The sequence below is a fragment of the Rattus norvegicus genome, chromosome 4 (assembly GCF_036323735.1).
Source record: "Rattus norvegicus strain BN/NHsdMcwi chromosome 4, GRCr8, whole genome shotgun sequence".
NCBI classification, from domain to species: domain Eukaryota; kingdom Metazoa; phylum Chordata; class Mammalia; order Rodentia; family Muridae; genus Rattus; species Rattus norvegicus.
In genome coordinates this window covers 174889596-174906267 of record NC_086022.1, presented here as the reverse complement: position 1 = coordinate 174906267, position 16672 = coordinate 174889596, and the positions used below count along the sequence as shown (strand labels likewise).

Sequence of the window (16672 nt, the reverse complement as noted above, 5' to 3'; positions counted from 1 at the left end):
GAGAGCAGACAGGAAGTGAGGCTATAAAACGTGGAGCCAAGCCCAACATTCCCCACTTGCTCCACTTCTTGAAGGCTCACCAAAACAATGCAGACAGCTGAGCATGGGAGATACGGGTAGAAAACGCCTCTTGTTCAAATCATAGCAAGAAAGAAGGCTTTCCCCATACACTTTAAGGTTTTATCCAATAGTTATCTTATCCCTTATAGAGAAGGGTAAGGGATGGCTCTCTGTTAGAGTGAGTTAAGTCAGTGAAGGGAGAAACAGAACTTAAATCGTTAAAGTTGCATGGGAAGCTAGCGAAGGGAGCTGGAGATAAAGGACACACACTTGTGCTTTTTATGGCCTGTAACACTGTAAAAATGACAACAGTATAAAACACTATATTTACAGGGCTAGTTCTTGCCACAGCACGTCACCTCATGTTGTCCCCCCCCCCCCATCTTTACAGGAAGGTTAAAGCAATCTGTGCGACATATTTCATTAGTCAAAGCAACTTCGCTGGCTGGCCTTTCTCAACTCAGAATAAAAATAAGACCGCTAAAGCCATTTCCCATCCAAAGATGCATAAATCTACAAAAAGAAGTTCAGGAAAGAAAGCGATTTGAGGTGTGTGTGGCTCATGTGGCTTTGTCCCCGCAAGCAATATGCTTTCAAAAGTAATGGCTTTACTGGGATATCACTAATATATGATAAAGCTCACCCTTTTAAATCACACACTTCAATGGCTCTTACTATATTCGCTTGTACGGTTACTACCAGGACCTACACGTAAAGCAATTTATCACACCTCAAAAAACGAAAATAAAAATCACTGTATCCATTAAGCACTCTGTGTTCCTCCTTTTACCTTGCCTCTGGCAACCACCGGCCCACTTTCTGTCTTGAGTATTTTGGTAATTCATGCAAGTAGACATATATAAACCTTATGGCTTTTGGCATCCGATTGGGGGGGGGGCATTGTGTTTACACTTGCAGCAGGTCTCAGTACTGCATTCTTGTGGGCTGAATAATATTCCACTAATGGATCTGTTGATCGACATTTAGAATATTTCTACAATTCGGCCATAAAAATGAATGTTGAGAATATTCATATGCAAGCTAGTTTTTAGACACATTTTAACTTTTCTTGGATATAACCTAGAAGGAGAATTTCTGGGACTCTATTTGTTTAAAATTTGTTTTGTTTTATATTTCTCTCTCTCTCTCTCTCTCTCTCTCTCTCTGTGTGTGTGTGTGTGTGTGTGTGTGTGTGTGTGTGTGTGTGTGTGGTGTGTATGAATGAATGTCTGTGAATGTCAAAGGATAGCTTTTGAGGGTTGCTTCTCTTCACCCTAAAGATTTCAGAAGGTTGAACTCAGGCCTTCAATTTTGGAGGCAACCACCTTTAACCAGTTGCAACTGAGCGATCTTACTGGCTGGATGTACAAAGTGGCTGCACCATTTTTTATTCCTAGCAGTACTGGGTAAAGAGTCCAAATTCTCCATAATGGTCCCCAGGACTTGGTACTGTCTATTGTCTTGATTTCTTACCCTGATATGTGGAAAGAGGTATCTCATTGTGAATTTGATTTGCAACTCCACAATATGAAATGATGCTGGCATCTAACATAGTTACCAGCTGTGTGTGTCTTCCTTAATGTCTTCTTAAATCCTTTGACTATGTTTTTACCAGGAAGTTATAAGTATTATTCATGTATGCTGACTGTGAGTCCCGCTATGGTATGTGCATGGGAAACTGTATGATATTCGAAGACATAGGCCCCTGGGAGGTGACCGATTTAGCATGAGGGCTCTGCCTTCATACAGGGGTTAGTGACTTCATAACAGGGTACAAGGAAGAGATCGCTGTCGTGTTCTCTGTCATCCACCATGTGAGGGCACATTAACAAGAGGCCACCACAGAAGTAGAGAATAAATCCAGATACGGTACCGAACTGTAACCCCTGTACATGGGAGGTAGAGGCACGACGAGCAGTAGCTAAGGCTAGCCTAGGCTTCGTGGAACATTTAAGGCTAGCCTTTACTAGATATCAAAGCTACAGGCATCCTGATACTGGACTTTTCCAATCCCAGAACTGTGTGAAATAAATTTCTATACTAATCACCCAGCCTGAAGTATTTTGTTTTATGATAACAGAGATGAGGTAAAACATCCTTTATTAGATGAACGAGGAGTTATAGTTTTCTTCCATCATGCAAGCTGACTTTTAAGCTTTCTTCATAGTGTTCTTTGAAGCACACAAACCTCCAATTAAAATATTAAAAAAACAACAACAAAGCCTTCTGTGGTGCTAGTGATGGAACACAGGGAATGGTTCATGCCGGATAAACTCTGTTCTGCTAAGCCGTATTTCCAAACCCCAAACTCTCAATTTTGATGAAACACACTCTGTGCATTTGCGGTGTTGTTCCTTGTCCTGGATACATTTTTAGCCTTGTATCCAGGAAGCCTTTGTCTAGGATCAGGCCGTGTGATTTTATTTTTGTGTTTTACTCTCTTGTTTGTATTTGTAGCTCTGACATTTATGTCTTTGATTTTTTTTTCTTTTTGCAAAGCCACTGGCGATTTATTACCATTAAGATCTGTGTTGCTGCTCTTGTCAGTTTTACTGTATTGTCCTAGTGTTCTTCAAATTGACAATAAAAATGATCTACTTCGATAGCGTATGGCATGATGCTTGGGGGTATAAATACATTGTGGATCAGCCCAGTTAAGGTAATTAGCAAATGCATTACCTTACATGTATACATTTCCTTTAAGTATTTGCTGTTATTTTTTAATTATGGATATATGTGTAGGTGTGTGCCTTAGTTGTGTGAGTGTGGCTATGTGCATGTGAGTGCAGGTGCCTTTGAAACCCAGAAGAGAGGGTCAGAATTCCTGGAGTTATAGGCAGGTGTGAGCTGTCTGGTATAGGTTCTGGGAAAGAACTCAGTTCCTCTGCCAAAGCAGTGCATACTGTTAACTACTGAGCCATATCTCCAACCCAAATACACACACACACACACACACACACACACACACACACACACACACACACACACACACACACATGCACACACCGCTTTATATAACATACATATAACTTTTCTTCTGGGTTAATGTTACTCAGGTGAGCCTAGCAGGCTGAGGTGAAGCATGAGGCTAAAGTCTTAACCGTCCTCCACATCTGAAGTGGCAGTGACAACATTTATTTCCTATGTGCCTCCACCAGCCCCTTTTATGTAGTGCCGGAAATCAAACTAGGGACTTCTGGGATGCTAGGCCACTGCTTTATACTATGTACACAGAAGCTGTCTACTTTTAAAAGAATGGAGAATATGCTGTGATGTATATGTGGCACATTTTATGATTTGTTCACCTATGGTGGCCCACTTAGACTAAGTCTAGGGTAGTGTGTGCTTCAGTGAGCACAGCGTGTGCACAGGTATACCTTTCCACTCTGGTGGACTTCCTTCAGATCTATAACCAGCAATAGGATTGCTAGAACACATGGCCATTCTATCTGATTTTCTTCGAGGGAAGGTCTCATAATCTATTCTGGCCTGTCCAGAATTTGTTCTGTAAGTAGGGCAAGCAAAATCTCAGAGATTCTCTGCAGATGCTCACCACTGTGCCTACCTCTTGTCAGTGCTACACTCTTAACTCCCCAGGGAGTTTCCATGTGTTGTAGCAGTCTGCATTCCCACTAGCAATGTAGCAGGGCTCCCCCTTTTCCACATCTTTGATGGCATATTATCTTTTCTCAATTATATTTTGACAACGTGTGCTTTCTTTGAGAAATGTCACTTAGGTTCTTTGCCTATTTTTTTCCCGGATTTTATCTTATTTAATTATTTAAGTTCCATATATATTTAACAACTAACCCTTTATTAGATGGAGGGCTTATAAATTATTAGTAGTATTAGTTCTTGAAACTGAATCTTACTATGCATCCAAGTCTGTTCTGAAATTCACTATGTAGTCCAGACTGGCCTTGAATCCATGTGTTTCTGGGCTCCTAAGACAGAAGCTTTATGCCACCAGTTTTTTAAAATCTTCTTAATTATCAGTGTGAGATGTGTTTGTGTGTAGGTGTGTATGCTACAGTGTTGTACAGCAATTTCCTCCAAATTGAGATAAGACATCCCCAGGGAAGTTCCTTAAGACTTCAGGAAGTTCTAAAGAGAGTTTTGTAAACACATCATAAGTCTCAGGAAGTCCCTGAAACCTACTACATTCGTAAGATTCCTCCTTCCTTTTATAAAAGCAGTAATAACTACTTAGGAGAAGAGATTCTCAGACCTGTTGAGCTGTCTGCACATGCTGCAGTGCATTCTAGAATTCTAGCTTTTGTGAAACATTACTTATGTGTGGTAACACAGATGCCTTGAAACTCCCTTGCTCACATAAGTGAACCTTCCAACACACTCCCAACAGAACCTCAGTAAATTTATTGGTTCACTTTGGTAGTATTGATACTTGGAACTGTCAATGTTCCCTGTCTGGGGTAAGTAGATATGTGTCCTTATCTCCTCAGATATAGTAGTATTGTGCCATGCACGATATGCATGTGGAGTTGGAGGACAACTTTGTAGAGTTAGTTTTCTCCTTCCACCTTATGTTCTGAGAAATGAGCTTAGGTCACTGGGCTTCTGAAATAAGCACCTTTACCTGCTGAATTAGTTTTTGTCTATGATATGAGGCCAAACTTCAGCCTAACTCTTTTGCACGTGGATATTATGTTAATTACTTTTCATGTCTCTTTGAAAAATATAACTAATAGCAACGATTAAAGAACAAAAGCTTGCAGTTTCAGATGATTTGTGTCATGGTTGTTTTTTTCTTTTTGTTTTTCTGTCAACCTGATACAACATAGAATTATCTGGAAAACAAACACACAAACAAACAACAGTAAGAACCATCAATTGAGAAAACGCCCGTATCAGATTGTCTCCTGGCAAGTCTGTAGGGCATTTTCTTGATTGATGATTGATGTTGGAAGATTCAGCTCACTGTGGGTAGTGCCACCCTTGGGCTTAGTAGTAGTAGTAGTGTATCCTGACTTTCCTCCATGTTGGACTCTAGGCTATATACCGAAACAAACCCTTTCTTCTCCAAATTGCTATTGGCCCTTGTATTTATCTCAGTAATAGAAAGCACAATGGGACAGTTCCATTAAGATTTTCTTTGCTCTATTTCCGGGCATACTTCAAGGCAGAACATCAGGGTTTCAAGGGTGTGTGGGAGGGGTTATTCTCATCAATGGGGACAAGAAGCATAGACTAAGGCATAGAGGAAGAAGCTAGAGAAAGATAATTCTCTTGTGACATTTTCTCTCCCTTTGGGCATTTTTCTGCCTTTCTCAATCAGGCCCTCATGATCTGACTCTCTGGAGTCATATTCATAGACCAGACATTGTCAGCTGTGAGTGTCAGCAGCTCCCAGCTATTTCTACTTAAATAAGATTCATTTTAGTTTTAATTTTGTGTGTGTGTGTGTGTGTATGTGTGTGTGTGTTGAGGGTGAGGGGCAGGGCTATGTACATGTGAGTACAGGAACTTTTGGGGGCCAAAAAGGGGCATCAGGTTTTCTGGAGCTAGAGTTATAGATGGCTTTGAGCTGTGTGAAGTAAACATTAGAGATGGAGTTTAGGTTCTCTGCAAGCGCAGTATAAAGTTCCTACCTGATGAGTCACCTCTTTTTTTTTTTTTTTTTGGTTCTTTTTTTCGGAGCTGGGGACCGAACCCAGGGCCTTGTGCTTCCAAGGTAAGCGCTCTACCACTGAGCTAAATCCCCAGCCCGACGAGTCACCTCTTAAGCTCATCCATGAGGCTAATTTTTGAAACTTCTTTTCTTTAAAAAAAAAAAAAGAAAGAAAATTTTATATTGTAATTTGTGGTTATTTCCATATCTCAGTGTACTAATGCAGTGCAATACAGGAGAATGGGGTGAGGGAAAAGCATTAACTGCAAAGCAAACCTGTCAGAATGTGCATTTCTTATAAGAGTTTAATCAAATCAAAATCAATGACTTTATGACATTCACAGGCAAATGGGTGGAACTGGAAAATATCATCCTGAGTGAGCTAACCCAATCACAGAAAAACACACATGGTATGCACTCATTGATAAGTGGATATTAGCCCAAATGCTTGAATTACCCTAGATCCACAGAACACATGAAACTCAAGACAGATGACCAAAATGTGAATGCTTCACTCCTTCTTTAAATGAGGAAAAAGAATACCCTTGGCAGGGAAGGGAGAGGCAAAGATTAAAACAGAGACTGAAGGAACACCCATTCAGAGCCTGCCCCACATGTGGCCCATACATATACAGCCACCCAATTAGACAAGATGGATGAAGCAAAGAAGTGCAGGCCGACAGGAGCCGGATGTCTCCTTAGAGACACAGCCAGAATATGAAGGAGTTAAAATAAAAACTTCATAAAAACTACAAAAGAACAGCAGATAAGGGGACAGGACAGAACGGGCCTGAGACGTGCCCCGACAAGCCTAAAAACAAGGTCGACGGATTGTTCCAGGAACTGACAGCCGCCATCTCCGCTGAGTTGCTATCCGGACGGGCAACTCCCTGTTCCGCTTCTGCTATAGTTAATAGTTACCAAACTCCCCGCTCTACAGATAAAGATAAGACGCTCTCCTATATTGAGAACACCCAAGCCTGCACGTACTGCTTGCAGATGAGACCTTGTACCCATTTCCCTTGCTGATAACCACGCTGAATCCCCTTGCCTTCCCCTATAAAAAGCCTTAAATTTCGAGTCTTGGGGTCGACTCCTCTGTCTCCTGCGTGAGGTACGAGCCGTCCCCGAGCTCTGATAATAAACTGCCTCGTGTGCTTTACATCAAGAGCCGGTCTCTCGCGTTTCTTGGGGGAGTACAATCCCGCGGCTGGAGTGGGGTCTCCTGAGAGGGGTCCTACATATACAGCAAATACAGAGGCGAATGCCAGCAGCCAACCACTGAACTGAGAATGGGACCCCCATTGAAGGATTCAGAGAAAGGACTGAAAGAGCTTGAAGGGGCTCGAGACCCCATATGAACAACAATGCTAATCAACCAGAGCTTCCAGGGACTAAGCCACTACCTAAAGACTATACATGGACTGACCCTGGCCTCTGACCTCATAGGTAGCAATGAATATCCTAGTAAGAGCACCAGTGGAAGGGGAAGCCCTTGGTCCTGCCAAGACTGAACCCCCAGTGAACGGGATGTTGCGGGGAGGGCAGTAATGGGGGGAGGATGGGGAGGGGAACACCCATGTAGAAGGGGAGGGAGAGGGGTTAGGGGGATGTTGGCCCAGAAATTGGGAAAGGAAATAACAATTGAAATGTAAATAAGAAATACCCAAGTTGGGGTTGGGGATTTAGCTCAGTGGTAGAGCGCTTGCCTAGCAAGGGCAAGGCCCTGGGTTCAGTCCCCAGCTCCGAAAAAAAAAAGAAAAAAAAAAAAAAAAAAGAAATACCCAAGTTAATAAAGATGGGAAAAAAAGTTCAAAAAAGGGGTTGGGGATTTAGCTCAGTGGTAGAACGCTTGTCTAGCAAGCGCAAGGACCTGGGTTCGGTCCCCAGCTCTGAAAAAAAGAAAAAAAAAAGTTCAAAAAAAAAAAAAAGAGTTTAATCAAACTATTTACAGCCATTAAAAACATGTCAATTGTCCAAAAGTATGAACATCCTGGAAACATTAAATGCCTCCTAAAGTTTTTAAAGTCGATTTTTTCAGATGAGATTTCACTGTATGGCTCTGGCTGGCCTGGAGCTTCACTGTGTGTGGACCACAACTCACATCAATTCCCCTGCTTCTGCCTCCTGAGTGCTGGGGTTAATGGTGTGTAGTACTCACTTAATATACCATTATGTAAAGCTTATCTCTACGTGAAAAACCTTTTAAGTTTCAGTAAGTAATGATTTGTATTCAGACATTATTTTGTTCTAGAGAATCTGAAGAGCATTCTTTGCAGGACTAACCTCCCGTCTGCTTTATGGCCAGGCATTAAGGATTTAGTGTTACCAAGGCCTGAGGCCCAGTCTCCGTCTCTGGAGTCTGGATGACTAGCCCCAACGTATTGATATACTCTGGGTTGGCTTGTTTTGAAAGTGCTTTACTGCCAGCATGTGTTGTGAATTAGAAGAAAAAAAAATTTAAAAGACTCTAAAATAAGCCAAAATTCGGTAAGCTTTCACGTTTGTGAAAAAAAAATTTGCTATTACCATATCATAGTCAATTTAATTATAATCTGGCATTTTGTCTTTTGTAGCTTTACCGATATCTGTTCATCCATTCAAATAAGTATTTCTTGTGAACCTTCCATGACCCTACTCTGTCTAGGTAGAGTCTGGATGATAAAAACCAAGGAGTAAAATTTATAAAAACTCTGTTCCTCTGGTGTTCGCATTCTGTTGATGACTTTAAAAAAAAAGAAAGAAAAGCAAATATATAAAATATATAGAATGTTTGACAGTGATGTCTGTCATAGATTTAAAAAAAATTCACAAAGAATGAAGTGAAAGTCGGGATTCTCACTATCCTCCTCAACATGCCATCTTGGTGGTACAGAACATGTTAAACTGAAGAAGGAAGTGTGAGATGTAGCAGGTTGAGGAAGAATTCCCACCTTCGCGTCTTCTCTGATGCTGGCCCTAGACTCTCATGTGACAGGTACCTCCCTATATCTGGAGGAAAGTATAACCTTAATCAGTATAATCAGTGATTGAGCATGCTCAGTATGCACAGAGCGCTTGAGCATGCTCAGTATGCACAGAGCGCTTGAGCATGCTCAGTATGCACAGAGCGACCCCACTGCTGAGCATGCCTGTTTCCCCTAGTTTGCGTTCCATACCTCACTATGTGTAGTCTCTGGCTCTGCCCTATTTCTCTCTCAGGTCAGCAGAAAAGGAACAGAGCACAGCTCCTCAGTGTCCCACTCAGCAGCCTGAGGACTTCCTTTAATTTTAGGGCTACCTGGTGTGATGAAGCAGAATTGGAGATTTCACTAGAAATGTTAGGAAAGGGAGTACTCAAGGGAAGAAAAAAGGGATGCTTCATGCTGAGGCCGGTGGAGGAAGACAGTGGCGGGTGGCAAAGAGTAAGACACACCCAGTGTGGGCATGGACTCCTCAAGAGAGTCTCGGAAAGTGGCAGGTGGCCAAGTGCAGTGAAGGGGCCCTCGCGGGAGGGAGAGTGCCAGAGAGTAAAAGTTGCTCGTGTGTACATCAGGCTCTTCTAGTTTACAGGATTTAGGGAGCTTTTTCAGACTTCTTTTTCTCAGCAATTTCCCTGGGGGTTCCGTCTCCTTACTCCCATCTCTCTCTTCAGTGATTAAGATGACAGGTTGTTTTTGGAGAGGTCTTGGATGGGATTATAATATGGGAAGGGGACAAGAAGATTGCACCCAAGCTCTCACAGTAATGGGATGTGGCTCTCACAGTACATGGGATGCGATTTCTAGAAAATTCCAGGTTCATAGACGGGAAGGCTTAATTGTGCTGGGATCCTTGCTTGCTCTTGTGAGAGGCTCCGATCAGATTCTAGGGTGAAGGGTTTTCTTTCTTCTAATGACTCTCCCAACCCCCATTTTCCTCTGCCTTTTTATCCTGCCTTACCATAAAAATAAAGCTAGGATTGTAGAGATGGCTCAGTGGTTAGGGACAAGAGACTTAGGTTTGATTCCTGTAGTTCCAGGGTGTCCCATAGCTCTTCCGCTGTGGACACCAGGCACACGTGTAGTACAGGTAGACTTACATGCAGATGAAACTCTCAGACACATAAACCAAATCTAGAAGAAGAGAACAAGTTGTTCCATTTTTAGGTAGCAGAAGGATCTGAAAAGTCCCATTTGGTGTCAAGATTGCACTCCACTGATACTAAGTTGCTATTTCCTCAGGTTCGCTTCATCCTGGAGTTGAGCAACAACGTGTTTAAATATCCCTGAAAAGGAGAAAGGGGTTCAGGGTTCTCGATTCTCTCTGTATTTTAGAGGAAAAGCACGTTCATACAGACCATGCAAGTTCAAGACATATTTTGTAGAAATCACTCGCTGGCCTGAAGCCTTCTTGTTTTGAGAGCAAAGTGACTCCACGCATGCTCACTAATATTTGCACATGAATTTGCCTCTTGTCGTACAACTTGACGGTATCTAGGAGGATAGAGGGCAAAGGTGTTTTCCTTTTTTCTTCCCCTACTAAGGAGGGAGCACTTTATGTTTCCTTAAGGGAATTCTTCCTACCTAAATGCAGATCGCAGAATCTGAAAACATTTGTTTCTGTGCCCTGTGACCCTCAACCACAACATCTGCCAAAGGTGGGAAGATACCTCTGTAGCGGGAAGGACGTATAGCAACAGCTGTAACCAGAGTCAGTAGGACACATGCTAGGGCTCCCCAACTACATGTGAATTTGCATGTGTGCTTGTGTGCTTACATGGAGAGCTTTGGTAAAATGTTTTGATAAAGTGGAGACCTTATCTAGAAAGTGGTACTAGCTAACTGTTGGCTTTCTGATCTAGACTCCTTCTGGCCCTCTGGAAAGAGAGACTACTGGTTGGAGAAAGCTACATTAAGAACAGCATTTGAACCAGGGATGGTGGTGCTTGCCTTTAATCCCAGCACTCGGGAGGCAGAGGTAGGTCTGCCTGGTCTAAAGGCCAGTCTGGTCTAGAGGCCAACCTAGTGTACAGAGTGATCCAGGATAGCCAGGGCCATACAGAGAAACCCTGTCTTGAAAACCTGATCCAACCCAACCCAACCTAGCCCAACCCACATTAACCCAAACCAAAAGGAATAACATGAGGTCTAAACATACAACCCAGTGGTTAAGAGTGCTTGCTGGTTTTGCAGATGACCCACATCTGGATCCCAGCATGACACTGGTGGTTTGCACACAACCACTGTAACTCCGTGTCCAGGAAATCCAATGCCCTCTTCTGATTTCTGCCATCCATCTCACACAGGAGGAACACACACACACAGAGAGAGAGAGAGAGAGAGAGAGAGAGAGAGAGAGAGAGAGAGAGAGAGAGAGAAAGAAAGAAAGAAAGACAGAGACAGAGAGACAGAGAGAGACAGACAGACAGACACACAAACACACACACACAGAGACAGAGAGACAGACAGACACAGAGACAGAGAGACAGACAGACAAACATACACACACACACAAAGAGAGAGAGAGAGAGAGAGAGAGAGAGAGAGAGAGAGAGAGAGAGAGAGAGCCTGCTGTGTACAAACTAGAGCAGCAGGCACTGTGCAAATGGCTAATACCGGGTCCAGGACGTCATACCCCAGTGTTCTGAGCACGTGCTTGCCGTAGGCTCACTGGCTCACTCCTCTCTGGAACAACTTTTCTTTCATAATAAATTGTCTCCACATCTATTTTGAACCTTGAGTCCCTGGGTCTGGTCTTTGCCCCAGGACACAAGAGCCTGGACATTTTAGGGGAGCCTGTGTCTCTGATTCATGCCATAACATTTATCCTCCACTTTTCACTTCTGCCCCTTGGAGACAACTGTTCTACACACAGGACCACCTCACCGACTACCTCGCTCAGTGCTGCTAAAAAAAAAAAAAAAAAAAAAAAAAAAAAAAAATGACGGGCACCTTTGAGAAACAGCACCGTTTCCGAATTCCTCTTGGTTTTGAAGCTTCGTTTTGACACTTGGAGAAGGTAGCTCTCATCCTTCAATTAAATCAGTGATAGTAGCCTGGACATCGACTTCACTTGCCTCTGAGAAAGAAAAAAGAAGCTGCCAATCTTAAGTCCCAGAGCCTTCTGGGGGGGCAATTTGAATTCAGCTTTGAGGATAAACAGCTCCTTTGTTTCAGGGGGGAAAAACTCTTGACTGGGGCTTTTAGATATGCAAATGAAAGGCTTCAGTCAGAAGTTGTCTTTTTTCCTCTTATTACAGAGGAGGAAGGCCTAAAGGTGGAACCCTAACCGGGAGCAGATGTTTCCCGAAGGAGTGCAAAGCTGAGCAGTTACTAAGTTGCAGAGCCTCCTTTATGTCTCCTTAAGAGAATCCTTCCCCCTCTAAGTGTAGGCCCCCGGAGTCTGGAAATTATTGTTTATTTCTCTGGAGATTGTCTCCCTCAGTCACAGCATCTGCCAAAGATTAGGAGGGTAGGTGCCTCTGCAGCGGGAAGGGTACAGAGCAACAGCTGTAACCGCTCTTTAGGACAGGCGAGAGCTCTGGCAGCACCACAGACTTTACCCTGTGCCAGGTTCTGTTACTCTAGTGCCCGGGAGAGAAGCTGGGGTGTGGCGAAGTCTGTAAAGTGTTTGCATAGCATGCACAGAGATGTGGATTTGAGTCCTTGTAGCACATCAGTCAGGCGCGGTAGCACTCGGGAGGTAGGGGCGGGAGGGCTAGAAGTTAAAGGTCTTCCTCAGCTGCACAGTGACCTTAAAGCCAACCTGGGGTGCAGGAGACTTTGGGAAGGTTAAGGGGTGGGCAGAGTAGTAATGGAAAACAATACAAAGAGACTTACTCAGTCTTGGCCACATCGGGAAGAGGAACAGAGAAGGGGGTCCAGTGACCCCCGCCCCAAAGCCCAGTGTGAACACATTGTCTACTGACCCCCAAAGCCAGGTGTGAACACATTGTCTACTGACCACCAAAGCCCAGTGTGAACACACTGTCTACTGACCACCAAAGCCCAGTGTGAACACACTGTCTACTGACCACCAAAGCCCAGTGTGAACACACTGTCTACTGACCCCCAAAGCCCAGTGTGAACACACTGTCTACTGACCACCAAAGCCCGGTGTGAACACACTGTCTACTGACGCCCAAAGCCCAGTGGGAGCACACTGTCTACTGACGCCCAAAGCCCAGTGTGAACACACTGTCTACTGACCCCCAGAGCCCGGTGTGAACACATTGTCTACTGACCACCAAAGCCCAGTGTGAACACACTGTCTACTGACCACCAAAGCCCAGTGTGAACACACTGTCTACTGACCCCCAAAGCCCAGTGGGAGCACATTGTCTACTGACAACCAAAGCCCAGTGTGAACACACTGTCTACTGACCCCCAGAGCCCAGTGTGAACACACTGTCTACTGACCACCAAAGCCCGGTGTGAACACACTGTCTACTGACGCCCAAAGCCCAGTGTGAACACACTGTCTACTGACCACCAAAGCCCAGTGTGAACACATTGTCTACTGACCACCAAAGCCCAGTGTGAACACACTGTCTACTGACCACCAAAGCCCGGTGTGAACACACTGTCTACTGACGCCCAAAGCCCAGTGTGAACACACTGTCTACTGACCCCCAGAGCCCGGTGTGAACACATTGTCTACTGACCACCAAAGCCCAGTGTGAACACACTGTCTACTGACCACCAAAGCCCAGTGTGAACACACTGTCTACTGACCCCCAAAGCCCAGTGTGAACACACTGTCTACTGACCACCAAAGCCCAGTGTGAACACACTGTCTACTGACGCCCAAAGCCCAGTGGGAGCACACTGTCTACTGACGCCCAAAGCCCAGTGTGAACACACTGTCTACTGACCCCCAGAGCCCAGTGTGAACACATTGTCTACTGACCACCAAAGCCCAGTGTGAACACACTGTCTACTGACCACCAAAGCCCAGTGTGAACACACTGTCTACTGACCCCCAAAGCCCGGTGTGAACACACTGTCTACTGATGCCCAAAGCCCAGTGTGAACACACTGTCTACTGACCACCAAAGCCCAGTATGAACACACTTTATCTAGTGACCACCCCCCCCCCAAAGCCCAGTGTGAGCACACTATGTCTAGTAACCTCCCCGAAGCCCAGTGTGAGCACACTATGTCAGAAGCATAGGCAGATGCAATTGTGACATTCTTCAATGTCAGGACCACGAGTAGTAGCCACATGGCGGCCATTTCCAAGTAGTCCCTGTTTCCCTTGATAGCTGGCCACTGGTGAGTACAGATCCTTTATTCTAATCTTATATTCTATCTCCGGTCACACATTGTACACTGTGCAATAATCACGTTTATCTAGATGCACTATGCAGGCTACAGAATGGCTACCAAGGGTTATAGATGCCTCATGGTTCAACTTTTCTGAGTTCTCCATGGAGGCAGAATCGGAGGTGAGGAAAGTCAAGGCAGTACTTAGATATTAGCAGCCAGCTGGAGCGCTGCAGGAGCGGAGCTGCACAGTCACAGGCTTGGGTGAGGGTGTGACCAGTTTAGACAGATGTCAATGTAAGTACGCTGTGTCAGCAGTGGAGACCGAGCTGAAGCCTCGGGGACAACTTGGAGCTCTCTGCAATGTGGCCTCTTGATGCACACATTGGATGGCCTGGGCCAGGTCGATAGGTGCTGTCAATGTTGAGAGGTTAGATTTCCTTCTCTTCACTGGGTGTTACTGGTTCACAACGGAGTCTGGTGGGGTCCCTGAGACTCCTGGGTTCTAGTGTCCTAGAACAAAGAGGTGGACGAGGAACACATCGGCAGTGATGGAAACAGAGGTGATTTACGAGACATGAGTAAAGGACGTCTGGGAAACAGAGTGGGCTAGAGAAGGGACGGTCCGAGGCTGAGAAGTCTCAGGACTCTCTTCTGGGAGAGCTCATAGGCTCTTTCTCACGAGTGCTGATTGGTTACACAGTCCTGTGGGGGCGGGGCTTCCTTTCCTGTTTCTCTGCCAACTGGTTTCTTACTTTTTTACTCCTTCTCTAAACATTTTAAAGATTAATTCTTTGAGAATCTCATGTGAAGTATTTGTGATTATAATCAACCCCCCCAAACTCTCTATTCCCCCTGCTTCACGTCCTCATTTTTAAAATTTAAAAATCCGTTTACTCTAATTTATGCTGTTCCCATACTCTGGGTGTGGGGCCATCCACTGAGGTGCGACTGACCTACCAGGAACCGCATCCTTAAAGGAAATTGACTCTCCCTCCTCAGAAGCCATCAGCTGTCCACAGCTCCGCATTCAGGGGTGACCCCGTTCTCATTCCACCTAGAATATTCGCGGGCTTCATTCTGTGCAGACAGTCACAGCTGCTGTGTGTCCCTGAGTGTGGCATTCTGTCACGTCCAGATGATGGTTCACTCTGGTCCCCCCCGACACCTGCCTCTTACACTCTTTCCATGCCCTCTTCCATGGTGGTCCCCAAGCCTCGTGGAGAGGGCTATGACATAGATGTTCCATTGTGGCTGAGCTCTCCACGGTATTTCCCATATGTCCCAACCATGGTTTTTCTGATGTGGTATTAATGTACCTATCTTCTCAAATGCTTCCAACCTATGTTATTTAAGGCTTACCCTTCTGCTTTTAGGAATAAGTTATGTATCAGCCATTGCCTCCTAGATAATGTTGGACAGGTAGTGGCATGTTCGTGCCCAGAGAGGTGCAGTCTCATCCAGTCTCTTCAGTTATGTTCAAATGGAGCCAAAGAGCCCAAATGCCAGTGTTTTACGTAGTATGGAATAGCTCAGAGCAATGTGACATCTGACTCTGACACCCATCTTTAGGGCAGTGACATAGGATTGGTTTAAATAGAAGAGGTGTGCATAATTAAGAAGTCTTGGTCACAGCCTGGTCCCACCCATCATTGGCCCATTGTTGCGTTGGCCTCGGTTCTATCTGGTCACCTGTTACTACAGATTTTAAGCTGTTAATCTCTGGCGTTACTTGACGAGATCAGTCTGTTGATCCTTTCTGGTCCAGGGGGCAACTTAACCTCAAGGAAAACTGTCCTCATCTTGGGAGGGTGGTTTTGTTCTTCTCAGGACCTGAGGTAACTGCAAGTGTAAAATGATAACTTACCTCTGTGTCTTCAACCTTGAAGAAGGATGAGGTAGCTCAGGTGGGCTAGGCTAGGGGGAATTAGAATCAAGCAGAAGTTTGAGCCAAAATACAGATGGTAAACACAGAATGAAAGCAGAGATTCCAGAATCACATTCTATTATTTGGTTACCTCGCATGACCAAGGAAGGACTCAATGCTTTTTTAATTTTTCTGCAAAGGCATTTTCTTTTCTTTTCTTTTTCTTCCTTTTCCTTTTCCTTTTCCTTTTCTTTTTGTTTCAGGAACTAAGAGATGAGTCAGTGGTCAGGAGCACTCCCTGCTCTTGCATTTCTGTTCTCAGTTGAGGTGATGCTGAACTGTTGCTCCAGTTCAGGAGAATCTGATGCCTCCAGCCTCCTCAGTATAACTATTTCAAAGGGACAAATCAAGCCAGAGGACAGAAGGCCAAAGGTGGGCTGAGATTATTTTCTGGATGATCTGCAGAAGCACCACATACATTTCACTGCTATGGGGGAAATGTGGAATCCTCGAGTTTCAGTGGGTGGTAGCCATAGCCAGGGCAAAGGGTTGAACTGCTGTGGGTCCTATAATAACAGCTGTGGGTCGGAGAAACAAAAATTCTGAGAGGCAGATTTTAGGTTCCTATTCTCTCCGTGTCAGGCAATAGTTTTATTTGGCCTATTGGGTACTGATCTTTCTCCATGGTAACAGGATTGGGCCAGCCTTAGTTTCCTGGAGAAATTACAGGAACCAGGCAAAAAGCCTAAGTTTGAATTTGTGCCTTTAGAGTTAACCCAAAACTCCTGAGACTGAATCTCAGAAACAAACAAACAAACAAACAAACAAACAAACCTGTGAACTTTGTGTCTTAGTTACTTTCCTACTGCTGTGAAGAGATACCATGGCCAA

At 44.5% G+C, this 16672-nt stretch overlaps 1 long non-coding RNA gene across 1 annotated transcript in view; it reads left to right on the top strand.

The window, feature by feature from the left end:
- Positions 1–16672, top strand: part of LOC108350783 (uncharacterized) — a 41340-nt gene that overhangs the window by 3632 nt on the left and 21036 nt on the right. The window lies entirely within an intron of this gene.